This window comes from Carassius auratus, chromosome 22 (assembly GCF_003368295.1).
Source record: "Carassius auratus strain Wakin chromosome 22, ASM336829v1, whole genome shotgun sequence".
Taxonomy (NCBI): Eukaryota; Metazoa; Chordata; class Actinopteri; order Cypriniformes; family Cyprinidae; genus Carassius; species Carassius auratus.
In genome coordinates this window covers 558,933-580,621 of record NC_039264.1, presented here as the reverse complement: position 1 = coordinate 580,621, position 21,689 = coordinate 558,933, and the positions used below count along the sequence as shown (strand labels likewise).

Genomic DNA, 21,689 nt, shown 5'->3' with positions numbered 1-21,689 from the left:
TTTATAAGAAAGCAGTCAAAACATGTTAATAAGTAATAAAATAAATATATAAAACCAATTATTTATAGAGATAATCAGGGTCTGGCTCAGTCCATTTCCTAACATCAAACGCTTTCATTCTGTCTGGCAAAGCCACTGGTTACTGTAATATTGAATAAATGTAGTTGTAATTTGTATGTGATTTCTAATCTCTTTGCTAAAAAGCCAATTCTGTGTTCTCGGCACAGATGGGAAACTCCCACCGGATGCTGAGGTTAATTCACAACTGACCGAAAACTGAAAAAAAAAGGAAAAAAAACTAATTATCCTTAAGTAACGAGTATGGAAAATCATTTAATTAAAGTGAAAGGTTCATTGTTTCTGCTGTAATATCTGAGCCCTTAAAGAGCTGTGGGAATGGGATCTTGACGATTTATTAGATTCATTTTGTTTGGAAAGTGGCCAGGGAGAAACACTTTAATAAGAATCAGGAAAGTGTGTTCAGTTCCCCTAAAGTTAATAAAAAATATAATAAAAAAAATATTTTTTGTAGTAAAATAATAGATTAAATGAATATTAATAAGTAATAAATGTAATATCTAAAATACAAATAATTTGCTATATATAACATGACAAATAATATCATGAAAATAAGTACAAATAAATAATACTAATTCAGATATAAATCTCATGCATCTAGAAATACAGGTTCCCTTGTGAGACAGACATATGAATGCAGCTCTGGCTCGAAACGCATCTGACTGAACGTTTAGGAGTTATTTTGAGTCTCTCTCTGTGTTTCCTGCTGTTCTCTGGTGTCCCATCGCTGACAGCTGGTAAGTGGAGCCCATTTATCCTGCGTAGCTCGTGTTGTTAACCTTGCTAAAGTGCGAGCGCATCGCTCTGTAAATGTGTGTTTGGAGACGTGGCCGGGCTCAGCTGACCTCCTCTGAGGGCCGGACGGGAAACGTGTGCTGTATTCATCTGAATCCCTCTCATAATCTTCTCTACCCACCTTTACAAGAGTAACATTGACTGGAGTTATACTAATCTGACAGAAATGTCTTAGATTCAGCTAAATCTATTAGACAAGTTATCAAAACCGTAGTTTAATTGTGGTATTTAGAGTTGAATTATAGTAGACAGAGATAAAATGTTCTTCTGTGCAAATTTACAGTAGTATTGTTTAACTGCATTAACTGGGATAAAACTATAGTAGCCTAACTATAAATAAAACTAGTACTACAGTAAAATTTATTTGATTTGATGACTTTTCTAATAGAATTAGAATCTACAACATTTTCACAAAAATACACTACAATACTGCAGTACTGGAGCATAAGCATTTTAAACCAAAATAAAATGTACCATATTTTTTGCTTGTTTACTATACTGTATATGGCACTTTAGAAACTGTAGTAATACCACAGTAAAATTTCTTTATTACAGTGCAAAAACAATGGTAAATGTCAAAGGAATACAGGTTAACCCTTATTTAATATGGTATGTCTTCAAATATCACAAGTAAACTGTTGTAAATACGCAAAAACTAACTGGGTTTACTATGGTTTTACTCCAAATACCACAGTTAAACAGTGGTTACCATTCAAGAACTATGATGCACTCTTAAAGTTAATTTAACCTTGTTTACTATGGTTTTACCTCAAATACTACAGTTAAACAGTGGTTACTGTTCATGGTAACATTGTAAATTTTCATAGATGGTGATTTTACCCTTGTTTTCTATGGTTTGACCCCAAAAACCACAGTTTAACAGCTGTTAACATGCAAAACCATGGTACATTTTCACAAAAGGTGACTTTATCTTTGTTTACTATGGTTTTACCCCAAATACCACAGTTAAACAGTGCGTACCATTTAAGAACCATGGTAAATTTTCATAGAGGGTGATTTTAGCTTTGTTTACTATGGTTTTAACACAAATACCACAGTTAAAAAGTGGCTATCATGTAAAAACTATGGTAAATTTTCATTGATGATGATTTTAACTTTGTTTACTATGGTTTTGCCTCAAATACAACAGTTAAACAGTGCCTACCATGTAAGAACTATGGTACATTTTCCTAAATGGTGATTTTAGCCTTGTTTACTATGGTTTTACCACAAATACCACGGTTAAAAAATGTTTACCATGTAAGAACTATAGTACATTTTTATTGATGGTGATTTAAGCCTGGTTCACTATGGTTTTACACCAAATACTACAGTTACACAATAATTAACTAGCAAGAAACATGGTAAGTTAGATGGTGATTTTACCTTTGTTTACTATGGTTTTACTTCAAATACCACAGTTAAACAGTGCCTACCATGTAAGAACCATGGTAAATTTTCATAGATGGTGATTTTAGCCTTGTTTACTATGGTTTTACCACAAATACCACAGTTAAACAGTGCCTACCATGTAAGAACCATGGTAAATTTTCATAGATGGTGATTTTAGCCTTGTTTACTATGGTTTTACCACAAATACCACAGTTAAAAAGAGGCTACCATGTAAAAACTATGGTAAATGTTCATTGATGGTGATTTTACCTTTGTTTACTATGGTCTTACCCCAAATACCACAATTAAACAGTGCCTACCATGTAAGAACCATGGTAAATTTTCATAGATGGTGATTTTAGCCTTGTTTACTATGGTTTTACCCCAAATACCACAGTTAAAAAGTTGCTACCATGTAAAAACTATGGTAAATGTTCATTGATGGTGATTTTACCTTTGTTTACTATGGTCTTACCCCAAATACCACAGTTAAACAGTGTCTACCATGTAAGAACCATGGTAAATTTTCATAGATGGTGATTTTAGCCTTGTATACAATGGTTTTAACGCAAATACCACAGTTAAAAAGAGGCTACCATGTAAAAACTATGGTAAATGTTCATTGATGGTGATTTTACTTTTGTTTACTTTGGTTTTTACCTCAAATACCACAGTTAAACAGTCCCTACCATGTAAGAACCATGGTAAATTCTCAGCTTAGTTGGTCTCACTGAAAATGCCACAGTTAAACAGTGGTTTCCACATAATAACCATGGTCGAGTTCTTAAAATACTACAGCTTCCATGCCAACATGTTTCAAAAGACTCTGATGCCGATAATTGTTCTGATCAACAGGTGCATTGGTCCAAAAATATCAAATTAAAATGTATTCCAGCATCTAAAAGTATATCTTAAGTCCTGACATGCCTTGAAAACCTTTACAGATGGTGGAAGAGAGTTTGAGAGAAGGCTTTCACTCATTTCCAGACTGCAGACGATAGCGGCGGCGGTTCTCAGCATGTCTCAACATGCCTGGAAAGTGTGTTTGAGTCTGAACTCATGTGAAGTCTTTCCTTTGACGAACGTGTGCGAGTAACACCAATCTGAACACATCAACACCAGGAGGGCTTCTTCAGGAGATGGGTTTCTATGGCAACTGTTTGAGTATCTCTTGCAAGATGGTCGAGAGACACAAACTCAGCATGAGAGAGAGAGGGTCAGATAAGAGCATGTTTAAAATAGCATGCTCTGTCTTTTATAAGAGCCATGGAGAAACCGAAGCGGCAAAGCTCCTGTAACAAATGCAATAAATGTCCAATCTCAAGATGTTTTCAATGGGAGCGGTGTTTAATTAGTGTGAACATGATCCTCATGTTAAAAGAGGCGAACCGCTTTATAAAGACTTGAGATCAAGCAGCAGAACATTTCAGTAAATGTGTTCGCTGATATTTAATATCACGCCATGTATTTGTTCTTAAACAAAAAGTAAATTCAAAATGTTTCACACAAGATTTAAATAAATATATACATTAATACATTTAGAGTAGTACTAAATATATTAGATAAGTCATCAAAAAGCAAATTTTACAAGTTTTACCTGAGTTACTAGTCGTTTTACTCCAAACAACACACTTAAATTAGGATTCGATGCAAAAACTATGGCAAACTTCCATAAAAGACTATTTGAACTGGGTTTACAATGGTTTTACTCAAAATACTACAACTATTGTTATCATGCAAAAACTATTGTAAACTTAAAGTAGGATTTAACTGGGTTTACTATGTTTTTTTTTTTTTCATAAAAGACCATTTTGCCAGGATATAGTATAGTTTTATTCTAAATACCACAGTTAACGTATAGTTACCATGCAAAAAACATAGTAAACTTTCATAAAAGGCCATTTGAACTTGGTTAAATATGGTTTTACTCCACACACTTGATTTAAACAATGATAACCATTCAAAATCTATTGTAGATTTGCATTGAAGGCCATTTTACTCTGGTTTGCTATAGTTTTACTCTAGCTATCACAGTTAATCTACAGTTACTATGCAAAAAAAGTTAGAAATAAGTTAAATTAAGTTATAATGATCTAGGCGAACTACAAACACCGCGATGGAATTATAGTTACAATGCAAGAACCATGTTTAATTAAAAAAAATCAGTTGAATCATAGAAATCAATTAGCTACACAGTTACAACTTGCATATCTGAATACAGTCATGCTAGTCAAAAGAAAATATTGCAAAATGAGTCTAATGACATGGTTTTTTTTTTACTTGATCTGCAATTAAAAAGTGCATTAAAATTGTGATATTCACTAAGTTGCTTGAATTTATATTCCCAGATATAATGAAACGAACACACATTTATCCTTAATATGATATATCATCCAGTCCTAGTATCCACAAGAAAGACATGTATAAATTAGTCCTGTCATATGATGAATCACATCCAAATAAGTTTTACTTAACATAGTATATGTGTGTACTGCATATATTTATTATATTTAAGAAATATGTTTATATATTAAATATATTTACATATAAATTATATGAATCTAAGCACACACACACACAAACATATATATATATATATATATATATATATATATATATATATATATATATATATATATATATATACACACATATATACATATATATATATATATATATATATATACATATTATATTCGTATCGTATTAATTACATACGTTTTTTCTTTTAACTTTTATTATGAGAGCCAGTAATAGGATCTGTAATATGCTGCCAAACTTCCTTTTTTAGGACCTGATACGCAACTAGTACGCTTGAAAATAAAATGTGCCGTTTTGAATGAACTTCTGATAATAAAACTTCAATTTCTGCAGCTGAGAAATGTTTCTTTTTCAGTCGTTTTTGAGAAGACATGTTGAAATCCTTCGTTTGGTGTCATAATATGATGCTCATATATAGTTGTCAGTCGGATTTAATAGGGGGGATTTATGGTAATTGAGAGCGAGCGTGCACGCGCGTCCCATTTACGACTGATTGGAATTCATTAACACACACACACACATTTCACTATCACATCTGACGTTTACGAAGTTTTTGTGAATCAGGAGAATAGTTTTCGGGAAGTTCTCTTTACGCTCAAATCACTCATATATTTACTCGTATATTTACGAATGTTTCATGAATGAGACCCTATGTGTGTATTTCTACATAATACATATACACATCACACACATATATTATGCAAAGAAAAAAAACATTTATTTTTGGATGCGATTAACCATGATTAAATCGTTTGACAGAACTAATTCAAATTTGACATTTAATATCTAATCTCTAATGTAAAAGTTAACGTTTTTGTTTCAACCAAATTAAATTTCAAATCTCAATTATCTCAAATTGTGCGTCAAGTTTGTAAGTCAAAAATCTCAAACTCAAACACTTCTCATCAAATATTGGCGAAATGAAACAATCTGAGCTGATTGTTAAAACCTGTTGCATTTTTGTTCATTTTTACAAAATAAGCACAAAAGAAAACAAAAGCAGCAGAATCCGCTGAAGACAGCAGGCCATAAACTCATTGTGAGCAGTTTGTGTGTTTGTGTTATCAGAAATAAATGAAACTGCTCTTACAGGCTGGAATCGGCCTGTCCCAACATGCTGTTTGTTTAATGGCTTCCTTTGCTGTGCTAATCAAACGTACGCCTTCCGGATTTGCAGAAACCACTGCATCTTATTTCCAGAGCTTAAGCGGAGAGACTCATACAATCTGCTGGTGTAGCGGCAAGGACGGTCGAGGGCTTCGGCTGAGTGGAAATTCAGCATGTTCAGCAAATATGAGCTGGTGTTCGTGATCTGGATGCAGGAGGGGCAAACGCTGCCCTTTTGAACTGCTTTCAGATCAGTTTACCCTAGCTAAACGGCTCCAAAAAGCACAATAAAGATGCACTTCTCAATAGATAGGAGAACAACTGCTTGTCTTGCTAAAGAAAAGATGATATACTTCATGAAAAGCAAACTGGTCAAAACTTTTTAGACAGGGACTCACACTTAACTGAATTTTGCTCGACCTACTGTAGGTATCAAATAAAAACCAAGCTAACACTTCACAAAAGTTGCGCATTTTGAAATGAGTTAATATACAAAAGCTACCAATGAACAGCACTTTTACAGCATAGATTGGTTTCTAATTATTGGTAATTTTCAGTTGCCAAAATCAAATACTTTCATAGTGGCTGTGATTATTGCCTGTTCAAAGTGGACAAATTACGCCAAATTATGCAATTTATGTAACTTCACATGGTGCCTGGTTGTAAAACAGAGTGCAATAAACTATTTAATTTGGATCTGTATAAAATTTGTGGATAAATGGAGAAATTTAAAGGGAGATGTAATAATTGGGGGCTCGTACGGGACAATGCTGTATAAACACATACTGTATAAAGAGACACTATCTTCACTGATCATTTTGTTCCATATAAACTTGTTTGTTATGAATATTATAAATAAAAGGATGTATAATCTGAATACCAGTAGAGTCTTAAATTAGTCACTATTGTAGTTAAGCAAAGTCAATTATACAATGTCTTAGTTATTAAATCTAACGCTAGCTGTTTGCTTGTGTACTGTGCACTAGTGTGCTACGTCAGCTGTAGTTTAAGTTTATCTACCAATGTACTGACTTCAGGTCAGCATTAAAGGCTTATGTATCTCAGGCCGCTCATCAGCCATGAAAAGTGCTGAAAACGTGGGCAGAAAATGGCGCTCAGGTCTCGCAGCAATCCATCACCGAGACCCCATTCGTGGATCTTCATAAGCACTGACATTCCCAGTACAAGAGAGGAGAGCGGCTCCTCCCACCTGCGATACGATGATGGATGGAAAAGCCACCATATCAGAGAGAAATGAGAGTGATGTTTCCATTTACACATTTCTAATCACACTTTCCCAAAGATCCAAGTAGGCTTATTCTCCATTCACAACCCTTCAGTCTAAGCATGAAACGCACGTAATTGAGGAGGACTTGTGCTTTCCCACATTTTAAGGGCAACAGCGTCTTGCAACATGTAAACGCAACAGATGTTCTCACACTTCTGTGAGCACTAGCAGGATGTTTCATAGGGGACACTGCTGAGAGTGCTAATTAGCCAAACCGTCCAGGCTGAATACAGTAATAACTAGAAATGTGTGAATGTGGACGTAAACAGGAAAACATCAGCTAGCTGTTTGAAAAAAGCTGAGGTAGAAGCTACGGTTAGCTATGAGCTGCTACAGACAGACAGACAGACAGATAGATAGATAGATAGACCTATACCCAGACAGAAAGACAGACCTCTAGACAGAAAGACAGATCTATAATCAGACACAAAGTAGGGCTGTGCCAAAAATCGAATGCGATTTTCATGCGCATCTCATCAGTAAAGGCGTTCCTGTGATAAGTAGTATATATTCAGCATGTGTGTTTAGATCAGGGTTTTCAAAACAACACCTGCCTAATTGCTTCTCAAAACTAGTCCAATCACGTTTCATTCCAGGTGATAAAAACAAACGTTTATTGGTAGTGTTCCCTTGGCAAAATAAGTGATATTTAGGCCCTAAAATGCTAATTTTACCAAGGCAATCCTGTCAAAAAAACATATATTTTATCCCCGGACGCAATTTTTATCGGTGAACCCGATAAAAATTGTGGAAAAATTGTGGAATTTTTATTAGTGGAAACGCGATTGGGCTAGTTTTGGACTAGTTTTGAGAAGTAACTGGGTAGGCTTTGTTGTGAAAACCTGGCAACCCTGATCTGAACATGCTGGAGATATACTTCTAATTACAGGAGCGGCTTTACTGATGAGATGCGCATGAAAATCGAAAAATCGCCCTAACAGAGCCAGATAGTCAGACAGATTCTGCGTAGCTTGTCAGTGAACTATAGCTCTGTGTAGTAAATGCTGCTCTATGAAAGCACGTGTTGGAGATTTACTACTAATCACAGAACCGGCTTTACTGAATAGATATTATTATAGACATTCGATTAATTGTGCAGCCCTAGCAGACAGCTAAATGTAGGTTTTCAGATGGACAGATGGATAAAAGGATGTATAGTAGAAAGACAGACAGACGTCTAGAAAGATAGATGTCTAGATAGATGACTAAATAAACATAATGGGCCTAATTTACAAAACGAACGTACGAAAATTGGGCTTTATCAATATGGACGTGTGCGGTGGCTATGATCCAATCTCATGTCTGGTCTCAGCTCGTGTACGCAAGTTAAACCTGGTGGAGAATTGTAGAATGACAGCATTAAGTTCATTTATATTTTCCTGACCTACAACGGAAACTTTATATACACAAATAGCAGTGTTAACAACAGACCATAAGGATTCGCACATTGTCGAATCACACACCAGCAGCGCTTGAACGGAGAAAACAGAAATTACGTCTATAAAAGAAATTAAATAAATAGGACCACAAATATATAATAGCTGTAATATTATTAACAGATTAACAAAGGGGGGAAAACTGTGCAACAAGTATAGGCTACACTCGTTTTGTGTCACACTTTAATGCATTTTATTTATTTTCATTATATCTTTATTTGATTTAATCCATCTGATCGCACAGATGCCTCACGCACGCACACACAAACAACATTAGTTCTAGCATTGCCTGACATTTTTAGCCCTTCAGTTTCATCAAACTAAAATGCATTCAAGGTCCACTATTAATTCAGCATCCAACACCCAGACAAACATTTTTGCACATGTGAAGGATTTTACACGGATATTAGAACATGAGTGAAATATAACGCCTTGTTTAGGCTACAGTCAGAGACAGATATAAGGATGTCTAGAACGATGACAAGATAAACAATCTGTTAGATAGATAGATGTAGGTGGTCATACAGTAGGTGGGCACAGACACATGAATGTCTAGACAGACGTGTATAATCAGACAGAGGGCCGGACAGATATATTTAAACACCCTAATGCAACTAGTATTTTCCTCACTTTTCTTTTTGTAATTATTTTCCTCCATCACACTTCACTCAGATGGAGGAGCTCCTATACACACACACCTGCATCAGCCAGCGCTGCTCTCCAGCGGCCACACACACACACACACACACACACACAGGGTTACAGCTGCCGTCCCCATGACCGATGATGATGGGAACAATATTTCAGGTCTGCGAGTAGCCGGGCCGAGCACAGATGACGGCAGATGCTAATGCAGACCGAGACTGCAGCGAAGGAAGCTGGATCAGGACTGACCCCTACAGGTCGAAGAGGAATTACACCCATTCTACATACTCCAGCAATGACGTCATGGGTTAACTGACAGGGAAACAAACCATGCTTGGACTGGCTAGTTAGCCATGGGGCAAGAAATTCAACATCACTTCAGCAGAACATCTAATAATAGTGGCTTTCAGTGTGATCAGTGCAATTTTATAATACGAAGACAAGGTAGCGAATTGGGTTAAGCGGCTAATGCAAGGTCTGATATGAAGGATTGATGATGGTTTTTGCAGCAATGGATTTTAAAAGTATATAAAAAAAAAAGATTGTTTACTCACCTTCATGTATTTTCATACCTCTAAGACTTGCTTTTTTGCATAAAATACAAAATATCTAAACTTTTTTACTTGTTGAGACAAAACTATTTAAAGAGATAGAAAGTTCACCTAAAAACTTTGCTTTAAGTTGTTTTATTCCTGTATGAGTTTCTTTTTTTCTGCTGACATTTTGAAGTATTTGGTAACAGTTGCTGGAAGCCATTGACGTCCATAGTATTTTATCCATACAATGCAAGTCAATGGCTAATGTAAATATAAAAACAATAAAATTGACAAAATAAATTATTTTAAAAAAAAACACACACACCAAAAATGATCAGAATCAGAATCAGAATGAGCTTTATTGCCAGGTATGTTTACACATACGAGGAATTTGTTTTCGTGACAGATCATAAAAGTATTCAATAACAATGTTATTCATAATTGTAAAAGTCTTCTAAATTTACAACCTTATTCAAGTTTAAGTTGTTACTTAATAAAAATTCTCCTCCAAGCTCAAAAAAATTCAATTTTGACTTTTGAGTTAAAATGTATATTAAAAGTCTTGTCTGATCTTTACACAAATCTTTTGTATTGATTCAAAAAGTCACAATAAGTCAAATAAACTGTTTTTTAAATGACACTTACTACGCTTTTCAATTCTATTTGGAGTTATAATAAATAAATCAATGCATTTTCATGATCTTAAGACCTTAATACTGATTTAAATAAGTAAATAATGACCACCAACAGCACAAAATACTAGTAGATCAAACAGTTTTGCTAACAAACTCACACTAGCAACTGTAACGCTGCATGTTTAGAGATTAGATGCATGTATGATTGATTCGAAGCATATAAAACCACGGCACACTGACAGATGACTTTAACAACTCATTGATTAAGAATTGAATTAGCACTCCACGGATATGCAAATCAAGCATCTGGAGATGTCTAATCCTGCATACGCGCGCTAACGTGCCGTGCAGCTTTAATAGGACACGCGGACACTTAAGGGTGACAAGAATCTCTGGATCAATATTCAAAGCTGCAAACACACATGTAAAGTAAGATTACTCTGACACAGGCTGCGCTTATTTAACATGCTTATAATTGAATCATTATCTGCAAAACGTGACGTTCTGAAGAGGCTAATTGGGGAAATGAACCCACAGAAAATACATTGTACTGTGATATACTAATTAGCATCAGCGTTTTGGTAGCGTTAACTAAAACTACGACTAAAACTTGGCTAATGTTTGAAAAAAATTGAAAAAAAAACAACTTTTTAATGTTGCCTTGTCAGCAAACTGAAATAAACGTTATTAAAAGTACTACCATTACGAAAAGCAGAAACATTTAAAAGAAAAGAAAATGACAAAAGCAGGTAAAATTCCTTAAACTTTAATTGCAAATTAAAATAATTACAATATGAAAATCGAAGAGAATTAAAAATATTAATAATGCTATATTATTATTTTACGCAATGTCAGCAGAAATGGCTATATTCAATGCGAAAAAAATTAAACTGCATAATTCAATCAATATCCTTTCAATGTAGGCTAGGCCTAGTGTTTACAATAATTTAACAATTTTGTCTTAAATTTAACATACAAAATATATTTATGAGCTAAAATAATAACAACAATAACAAAAAATAGAATAAGTCTTTCAATGTACTATATGACAATTTCTAAAATGAACTAAGGAGAAACCTTTTTAAAAATTGTCCATTAATATATTTTCTGAACACAAATGTGTAGTATATTTTAAAAAGGGGTATTCTATACAAATTAATTATATTAAATGAATACTACAGTAACAGTGATTAGCACTGCGCTATGAGTAGCTACAGATGCACAATCACTGATGTTTTTAACAAAATAAAAGTAAAAACACAACTAAAAACTGTAACAAATGTTTTGTAAATCTAAAAATCTAAAATAAAACATGAAAAATTTAAACGTAAATTAGAAATGTTGGTAAAAATGCATGTTGAAGTACTAAAATTACAAAAAAGCTACATAGAAACAAATAAAAATTACAAAAAGTACTAACAATTTTACAAAAATAAATAAATTGGCGAATTCAAAATATTAATACTATTATTAAATTATATACTACATTAACAGATGTGAGCTATGAGTAGCTACAGATGTGTATTGTGTTATTAACCCCAAAATAATTTTCATTAATTGAAAGTTATTAGAAAAGAAAACAAATGTTGCATGAAAAAAAATACGTATTATTTTAGAAATGTTGCGTTGCACACTAATTGAAAGTAGTAAAATTACTAAAAACATAAATATTTAAAAGAAAAACTAGCAGGCCTAAAAAAAACTCATAAAAAGCACAACAAACTTACAACAATAAACTAAAAGTAACAATTTATTGATCATTTTTTGTTAATTCAAAGAAATACAATAACAAAAATATAGTTTCATTTCAGTCAGTTGCCAAGTCAACATTTTGAGTATTTTAATAATCACAAACTACACCTAAAATAAACCAATCAGCAATATTTAAGAGAAAAACTACTAAACATTATGAAACCACAACAAAATTACTAAAATGAAAACTAAAGTTAAATAAAAATATCAAGTCAAAAGCTCATTCAAAACATTAATAAATACTAAATTAGTTAATAACCGTAATTAACTTTGCGCTACGAGTAGCTGAAAGTTTGCGCGTTACAGGTCTAACGGCAAAGCTGGCGACCACCAATGCAAAACTTTAGAAACTTAGATTAAATTCACATTTTATTAGTGCTCAAAAAACTTGTCTTTAAAGTTGCATAAAGTCCAAATAGATTTCTAAAGCCAGGCACTAAAAGTGGAGCTGAGAGTGCATTAATGTCAGGCAGACAGAGTCGGGGTGAACTGAATCAAAGATCAGGAACCAGCTTTCAGTCTCCTTCTGTACGTTCTGTCAGGCAGGAGGACCGGACCGGGCAGCGGGTGTTTGACATTTCTCTGACATTTCTTTTTCATGCATTTCTGCTTTATTGAGGGGAAGGAAAACACTCAGTTTTTCCTTTTAAGAAACATGCATTTGAGAAATCCCTGATGGAAGGAGCTGAAAGGCAAGCTTTGTCAAAGGGTGTTGATCCTCCTGGAGGAGAATGTGTGACTCCAATCTCACTCTGCACTAGTGTTGCTGTCACAATGGACAAGATTATTACAATTAAATAACACGCCGACTTTAGATTAAAAACCCGCCTGACACGCCGAAACTTTGACAGTCGGGATGATGCCGAATGCTGGGAAATAAACTATAACGTGTTTGTTTGTTACAATCCTTCCAGAGATTAATCACATTGAATCAATAACATCAGTAACAGCACCTGAGCTCAAACTTCAGAAGTGCTTAAAGGGATAGTTCACCCAAAAAATGAAAATTAGCCCACTATTTACTCACCCTCAGACCATCCTGGGTGTATATGACTTTCTTCTTTCAGACAAATACAGCCGGACTTATATTAAAAAATGTCCTGGTTCTTCCGAGCTTTATAATGGCAGTGAATGGGTGTTGAGATTTTTCAAGCTCAAAAAAGTACATATATTCATCATAAAAATTGCGGTTTTGAAAAAAAAATTTTTTAACAACAGCAGTATGATGAGACATCAGCATTCAATGATTTGATCATTTTAATTATTTACAAATTATTTGTATCTGTTGTTATATTATAAGTATTAATATTACAAAATATAGAACAAAATGAGTTTTAAATCCAATAGTAATAGTAAAATATTGTGAATGCTTCGTAATTAAGAAATATTAGTAGTATTTTAAAGGTATCCTTGTTACGGTGTAATTTATCATTTAAGTACTGAGTAATATTAATTAATTACATTCACTTACTATATGGTTATGGTTACTTTCATGTAATTATGCATAATATTGTAATTCTATTGTAATTATTGTAACAAGAACTCCTTAAATAAAGAGTTAAAAATAATATAATTAATATTTTATTAAAATAAAATCTTACCTATTTCAATTATTAAAAATCCTCATAATTATTTATATTAATAATTGTTATCATTCTTAAATATATAATATAATATTAGTAATAATAGGCAAATAAATATTTAACAAGTGCATAATTTCAACAATTACATTTAAACAGAATTTCTTTAAAACTATAAAAATATTAGCTTTATTAATAAAAACTACTTAATATTGATTATTAATCAAATAATATTAAAACAAATTATAATATGTACGCATTCTTAAATATATAATACAATTTGTAATAGAAACATACTATTTGAATCATTAAAATAATATAAACATTATAAGAATGATTCATAATTATTAAGAAACAATAAAATATATAAAAACGATTACAAAACATTTTTTAAAAAATAAAATAATTAATAACATTAACAGTAATGTTTGATTATTCTTAAATACATAATTTTAGTATTATTAAACAATTTTAATACAAAATTTAGATATTTCTATTTTTTTATTATTAAACAAACCATTAGATTCATTCTACAAATCTGACCTATGCCAATCCATCAATCTACACTCATCTAAATGAATTCAGCAGACTGCGCAGTCATGACCTTGTGTAACAATCAGAGAGAGTGTGAATAAACCGTGTCCAGTGTGATCTTCAGTGTGGCAGAGCGACCTCACATGACGGCCGTTTAGGAGTCAGACCCCGTCCCGGTGTTATCGTCCTGTCCCAGTCACACTAAACACTTCACATGTGGAGAACATCACACAAGAGTAGATTATTACCCTCCTGTTCCTCTAATAACAGCTCCAGCTCGTCCTTTACAGAGGTTACCTGTCGGACGTGTTATGATAATCCAGGCATTGACATATAGAGCCGAAAGCAGGCCGCTCCGTTATTAATGCTGCTATTATGAATAAATAATGCAGGGCTCAAACAGCACGATGCATCTTTGCCCCACAAATCTGGTTTGCACAGACACACCTGCCGGAAAAAACACGCAGATCGCATTAATATTTCCATTCGCATGGATTTATCATTGCACAGGAAGGTTTTCCTCCCAAATCAACTTAAAAAGCTAATCTGTCACGAACACGTCTAGGTCATATTTAGTGAAAATTATGGCCAGATGCTCAAATATTTAAGTCATACACTAAAAAAAGAAAAAAAAGAAAGAAAAACACTTGACATTTCTATGATGATATTAACTTTGATGACTTTAATTTAAAAAAAAATATTCTTGAATAAAGGCAGTTCAACAACTACCATGATGTAATGTACCACAAGGTTGTGGGTTTGATTCCCAGGCAGCACATGTAAACAATGTTGCACTGTAAGTCGCTTTGGATAAAAGTATCTGCTAAATGCATCACTTTATATTAAAAAATGACAAATTGGGTGACAATATGCTTGATTTGAAGCACCCTCACACACATCCCAATGCATTTTCTATGTCCGCACAAACAATTTTGCACATTTTTGCTGTCTGCACTGTTTTCTATGCACATATGCAGTCCTGTGTAGTCTGTGTTAAATGTTTACAGTTCTTATTTATTTTTTAATAGTCTTCTAAGTTCTTATTTAACCTTTACTTAACCTGTTTAATATAATTATGTCCAGTTTAGTTCTTTTCAGTCCTGTGTTTTGTGTTTTTTATCTAAGAAACGCTGTCTTTCACTGTAGTGTAAACCGTATAGAGCTGGAAGGACAACAAAGCTACTCTGATTGTCATGAAAAAAAGTCAATATGCAACAAAAATAATGTAATTAGAAATAACAATTAAAAAGAAACACATTTGCATGATATTAAACATTTTTAAAAGTTAAAGAAAAGCTGATTAAATAATAATAAAAATAATCAATGTTTAAATAGGACCATGGATAATTTGCATTAGGATTTTTTCTGAGCATTAAGTACATTCATCCTCTTACTTTTAGAAGGAAAATAATAAACAACAACAATACTTTGAGAGACTTATTACTTTTATTTAGAGAAATTAAAAATCATGTGACAATATGCTTTATTGTCATAAAAAATTATGTAAAAATGCAATGCATTTCATTTTAAGCTGAACATTAATCATATATATTTCTTTAGATTTGTATTTATTTATTCTGTGTGTGTGTCATCCAAAATGTAATTCTAGTATTTTGCATCTTTCAGCAACATTTCAGCACGTCTGGTTAATTTTAACACCCAAAAACTTTTAAAACTGGCCTACTCTGGTTTACAGGTCTTAGCTGGCCACCCTTCTGGTTCGGTCTAGTCTGGTTTGATGATTTATGTAGCCCCACTAATCATTTTGTTCCTGTAAGAGCATCAAACAACAGGAAGTAGGCGAGCGCTAGTGTGTCCATCCATAAGAGGAAAGTTTGGATAGTTCCTCTGTTTTGTGTCGAGCGTCTGACGCTGCAGTACAGCGCTGGGAGGACGCTGGCAGGTGACGAGGAGAAATCGATCGCCACCGCTCACAAACACGCTATTAATTTCCGGCCTGCTGTGTTTGTGTCAGGTCGCATGCGAGACGAGGGGGTTTGTTTCTGACGAGACACTTTCGGCCTCCCTGTGTTCTGCTGACTGCTCGCTTCAGGAGATGGAGAAATACTCACTTTGTCTTTCCTTTGCTGCTCTATTAGCATCTTTAGCTCGCTCGGTTACTGGTTTAACAGGTTTTTTTAAGCTTTTAGTAAAGAAATTAGACAACAGTTTGACTGCATGGGTTATAATGCAGAGTAGACTATACTTTTTTTTTAATTGGATTTATTCACGCTTTAAAAAAACGGGGGGGGGGGGTTAAAATTTAAATTTAATACTTCTCAAACATAAAAATGTGCTTTAAATAGTTAACTACATTATTTAACAAACTAACAATGAAAAACACTTGATTAATCTTACTATAAAGGTTAAAGCTAATCAAGGATTTGTTGAACTAGGTTTTATTAAACTCAAGCTATGTTGAACCAGATTAATTATCTGGGATTAAAATCCTAAAATCCTGTGATTAAACAGGTTCATTTCGTCCATCATTATGGATTCATAACTGGATTGATGCATTCTAAATCAAATCAACAGTAACAAAATTAAAGCTAATGTCGCTTAGATTTAAACGAACGATACAATTTAAACGAAGGTCTAAATTTAAGTCTGCTTGCTTTTAAGTAAAGATTCAAGTTTGATGCAACAGAATTGTTACTTTACAATTTTTATAATTCAACTTTCACTAAAATGTTTTTAAGATCAAAAGGTGCATTTGATAAAATCAAGGATAGTATACTTAGCTACAATTATTATTTTATTGTTTTGTTACTTGAAATATATTTAAAGAATTTATTTTAGCAAGTTTAAAGTATTCAACGAAATAAACAACACAATTTCTGAAACTTTGGGAAAACGAAAATGTGGCATAAATAAGAACTACTTCAAAATATGAATAAAAAATAAGTTTGCAGTGAAATGATAAAATTTAACGCAATGTTTATTTGGATTAAAGTGTCTGCCGAATGCATAAATGTAAACAAACACATTAAGAGGCTGGTTGAGAAACATAACAAAATACATCTAAACAAGGTTTTATATTCGGTCTGTGCATCTGCTATTAACCATGAAATATTCGGGTCAAATTGACCCGCAAACAGCATTATCACTATTTAGTTTCCGTACGGTCGCTCCAGTGATGTCATTGAGGATACTTTCTCTGAATGATTGTGAGAAGTGATGGGTGACAGGTGACGGAGGTTGGCACATAAAACTCTGACAGGGATCAAGTGTGACGGGAGCTCAACAGACAGCCGAAAGAGCCCGAGCATGAAGCCACCTGTCTGCGAGAAGAACCAGCCGAGCCTCAAATATACACAAACCAGGTGTGCATGTGTGGAACCATTTTCTTAAAAGACAGGGGTAAACGTTTTCACCTCAAAGCAGATGAAAGCTAGCATGCTGCAAAGTATTGCCTAAATACTGGAGTAAACCTTTCAAATGCTACATTATTGTCCAATATAGTAGGTCTAAATCGATTAGCGAGTACAGCGCTAGACCCCTCCACAGGTTCTTGAGATCATCTAGAACGGACAGGATCAAAACGTTTTTGAAAGTGGTCAAAAACCAGGGAGGAAAGTTTTTGAGAGCAGACAAAACAGACAGTGGGCAGACAGACATTCACTAGTTTGTGCGTGAAATCTACGAGCGTTTTCACAAATCACGATTCATCGAAAACATACACGCTACAACTTGTCCTAAATTTATAAAGGATTACTCAAGGCCATCAATTAATGTCTTATGAAGCCAAAAACTGAGTGTTTGTAAGAAACAAATCCATCATTTAAGCGTTGCTTCTGGGCTAAAAATACGAGTCCATGATCCATAATAACATTTAATATTTTGGCTTATAATCAGTACAGATTTCTCTCCTGATTCAGATCATATGGCTTTTTTACTGGAGGAAGTGGTTTTATGGATTATGGACTCGTATTTTAGTTAAAAACATCTAATGATGGATTCGTTTCTTTCGGCTTTACAACATGTTTACTGATGTACTGTAGTGGTGTGGATTATTGTGATGTTTTTATCAGCTGTTTGGACTCTCATTCTGACGGCACCCATTCACTGCGGAGCATCCTTTGCTGAGCAAGTGATGCAATGCTGCATTTCTCCAAATCTGATAAATAAACTTGAATGGCCTGAGGGTGAATGCATAGAACAATATCAATTTGGATAAAAACATATAAGCCTACATATTACATGCCACTCAGATCAAATGGCATTTTATGACATGCAACTACAAATGTACAGATGCACAAAAAAATGACAAAACAAATGCATATAGCTCTTAAAATGCAAGTATGCTCAGAAGAAAGCAGACGTGAAGGGCAGCGGTATAAATAAACGTGGGGATGAGCAATCTTTCTGGGTAGTTATCAATCACTGCTGTGTGCTCACTGAGGCCGGGCCGCACGATGACTCATTGCTGTAACAGGAGCAGCGGTGTCCGTATCCCAGCAGTCACGGGTCAAACCACACACTCTCGCTCGCACAAACACCCGGCCGGGTTGCGTGGCGCGGTTATTCACGCACACGCTCGGCTGAGCTCTCTAGCTAGCAGGAAATGAGGCAGTCAATTGAACGAGGCCCAGGCCGTCGATAGGAACTCTGTGCTTTCGGATTTGTGCCCTGCTAAAGAGTACGGGGATAATGCCGTGTGCTAGTGCTAACAGAAGGGTGACTTGACCTCTACCTGCTACACAGAAACTCGCGACTGCAAAGTTTTTTTTTTTAGCTGGCTACTCAATCTTATACAACAAAACATGGCACTGAAAACTGAAATTCACAAAATCATTCACAGAAATTAATCCCATAGTTGTATTTGGACAATCTTTGAAATTAACAATCTTTTTGAAATTAATTAACATTAACTCCTTTTAACGAAAATTTCCATGAAAATATGAATTTGATATGAAGTTTTTCATGTGCATGTACTCTTGAAGGCTGTGTACAACAAGACCAATTTAAACAAGCTGTTTTCACACAACCTGTAGATGCATACTGATGCTACGCTATTTTAGTAAAAATGGAAATGCATTACAAACAACCCAACAGGACAAAAAGTATTGAATGCAAATATCAAGCCAACTTGCAATTATTTAAATAAATGCTGTTGCTCATCGTGTTAAAATTCAGTTGGGAAATTAAAATCAAATAAAAAATGTGCAATGAAGAAACAATTATATTACAGTAAACTTGCAAAAACACCACATTAAAATACCCCAAACCAAGCAAAAAGTGGCAAACGTTTGCTAAACCTGTCCTTATTAAAAGACCTGGCTTTTTAGTTAAAACTTTTTGCATATATTTAATCGTCAAGAGTTAGACTTCCAATAAGTTACGAAATCCAAATTATATTTACCACAAGAAGCAACAAGCCAATATTTATTCCAGCAGCAACATAAAAAAGGGGAAAAACAGGCCAGCAAAGTAAAATCCCAAAAGTAATTCAACACAGCACTGCAAAAACAAATATTTGCATTTTTATGCCCTCCTGGAAAATACCACACCAGCAGGTACAGCAGCAAAACTTTGATAAACCGGTCTGCTACATGCTAACTCATAAAACATTGGTTTATTAATCACCAGTGGTGATTTGTTAGCACTCTGAGCAACATCATCATTTAAGCATCAATAATAAAAGCTACACAAAACATACCAACAAGCAATGAACAAATCCCAAATACAACTCAACAAAGGAACGCAAAACATAAACATTTGCATTGTTTACCAAATAACAAAACCAGCAATTAGTAAAGCACCAATACTTAATAAATGTTTCCATTTAACCAACATTTACATCAATTAAGTTTTATTTGAACAATTTATCAATAATAGATGTTAACTCGACACCTGCTATACCTCACCAAACATTGGTTTATACCGTTGGTTTATTTACCACATAATTCAACAACATAGCGTTCATTTCAAAAGCAATGTTCAAACCAATGGCGCAAAAATAAGCTACATATTTACCAGCATAATATCAAAGAAACACAAAATGGCCAACCTGTCCGGTGTGCTTGCCAACACGTGATTCTGTTAGATGGGTGTGGCCGGAAATAGGCTTGATGACATCACATGTCACATGCATGTGGGAAAAACAGAATGGTCACATAAAACCCACAGTTTTACATATGAACGACTCTGTATTGATGGTTAAGAGTTTTTGCAGTATGTGAATGAAAATAAAGCAAAACGGCACCAAAAAAAAAAAAAAAACGTTTGGAAAACCTTACTTTTCTCAGTGCTGGGAGGCTTGAACCAATCACATTCAGCTTTTACTGGATTGTTAAATACTCCTGTCAAATGAATGGGTAGATTTTTATTTACTCTCGTAATGCTTTGTTATTTATTTATTTATTTATTTACTTGTTAAATAAGCTGCTTTGTTATTTACCCAACACTTTGTTTAAGATATAAGAAATTTCATATTTTTTATCATGTTTTACCTTTTATTCAACTATTCTAATAAACTAGAAAATATGAAAAGTTTGGTTCCAAGACATAATAAACTTTATTTTTTTAATATATATTTTTTTTTCACTCAATCAATTACAGCGCACCATTCCACACAATGTAAACAGTAAAACTGACAAGCTACGCAATATCGCTTTCATAATCACAGATGAATTGCCTTGGATTATGAACGTGATATTATGTAGCTGTCCATGATTTACGGCCAGAGGCGTCACTAGTGGGGTGAAAGGTGGTGATGATTATATGGGCCCGCGACTGAGGAGGCCCCGTCTGCGATCTCAGCCGTCTAAAATGACGATCAGGGCAGTTCAATTCAATTCAAGTTTATTTGTATAGCGCTTTTTACAATACAAATCGTTACAAAGCAACTTTACAGAAAATTATGTTTCTACAATATTTAGTAGTAGCTTATAAGTGGTGACTTTCAGTTTTTGCTCGTATGACAGGATTTTTAGAAAAATTAATACAAGACGTAGTCAGCCAGATGATGAACATTATTAATATTATTAATAATTAGCAATATTGTAAAATTGTAGTGGACGGCTCACTGCTGCATATCATCACAACAGCTTTCATTTCATCGTTTGCAAGTGTTTTTAAGCCTTGTCAGTTTAAACACTGAAAAGAGTTTTTGTCTTCGGCAGATCCCAACATACTGGATAGCTGACCAATCAGAGCACGCCTCGCTTTTCAGAACGATGAGCTTTGTAAAAAAAAAAAAATAAAAAAAAAAACATGTTTCAGAAAGGCGGGGCATAAAGGAGAAACAATAATGTACAGTACATTATCTGGAAAATATGTTTGGTTTTTTCCCTTAACATTGCATTACACCAAATACACAAAATAATGTTTAGTAAGTTCTGCTATGGGATTTCTGGATTCCTGCTCAA

The 21,689-nt window shown here is 34.0% G+C and overlaps 1 long non-coding RNA gene across 1 annotated transcript in view; it reads right to left on the bottom strand.

Moving 5' to 3' along the window:
• LOC113039308 (uncharacterized) overlaps positions 1-20,379 on the bottom strand; it is a 63,340-nt gene extending 42,961 nt beyond the window's left edge. Inside the window, exon 1 of the long non-coding RNA XR_003274942.1 lies at positions 20,330-20,379. This is a non-coding gene — a long non-coding RNA (uncharacterized LOC113039308). The remainder of the gene's footprint in view (positions 1-20,329) is intronic.
• Positions 20,380-21,689: the final 1,310 nt, after the last annotated feature.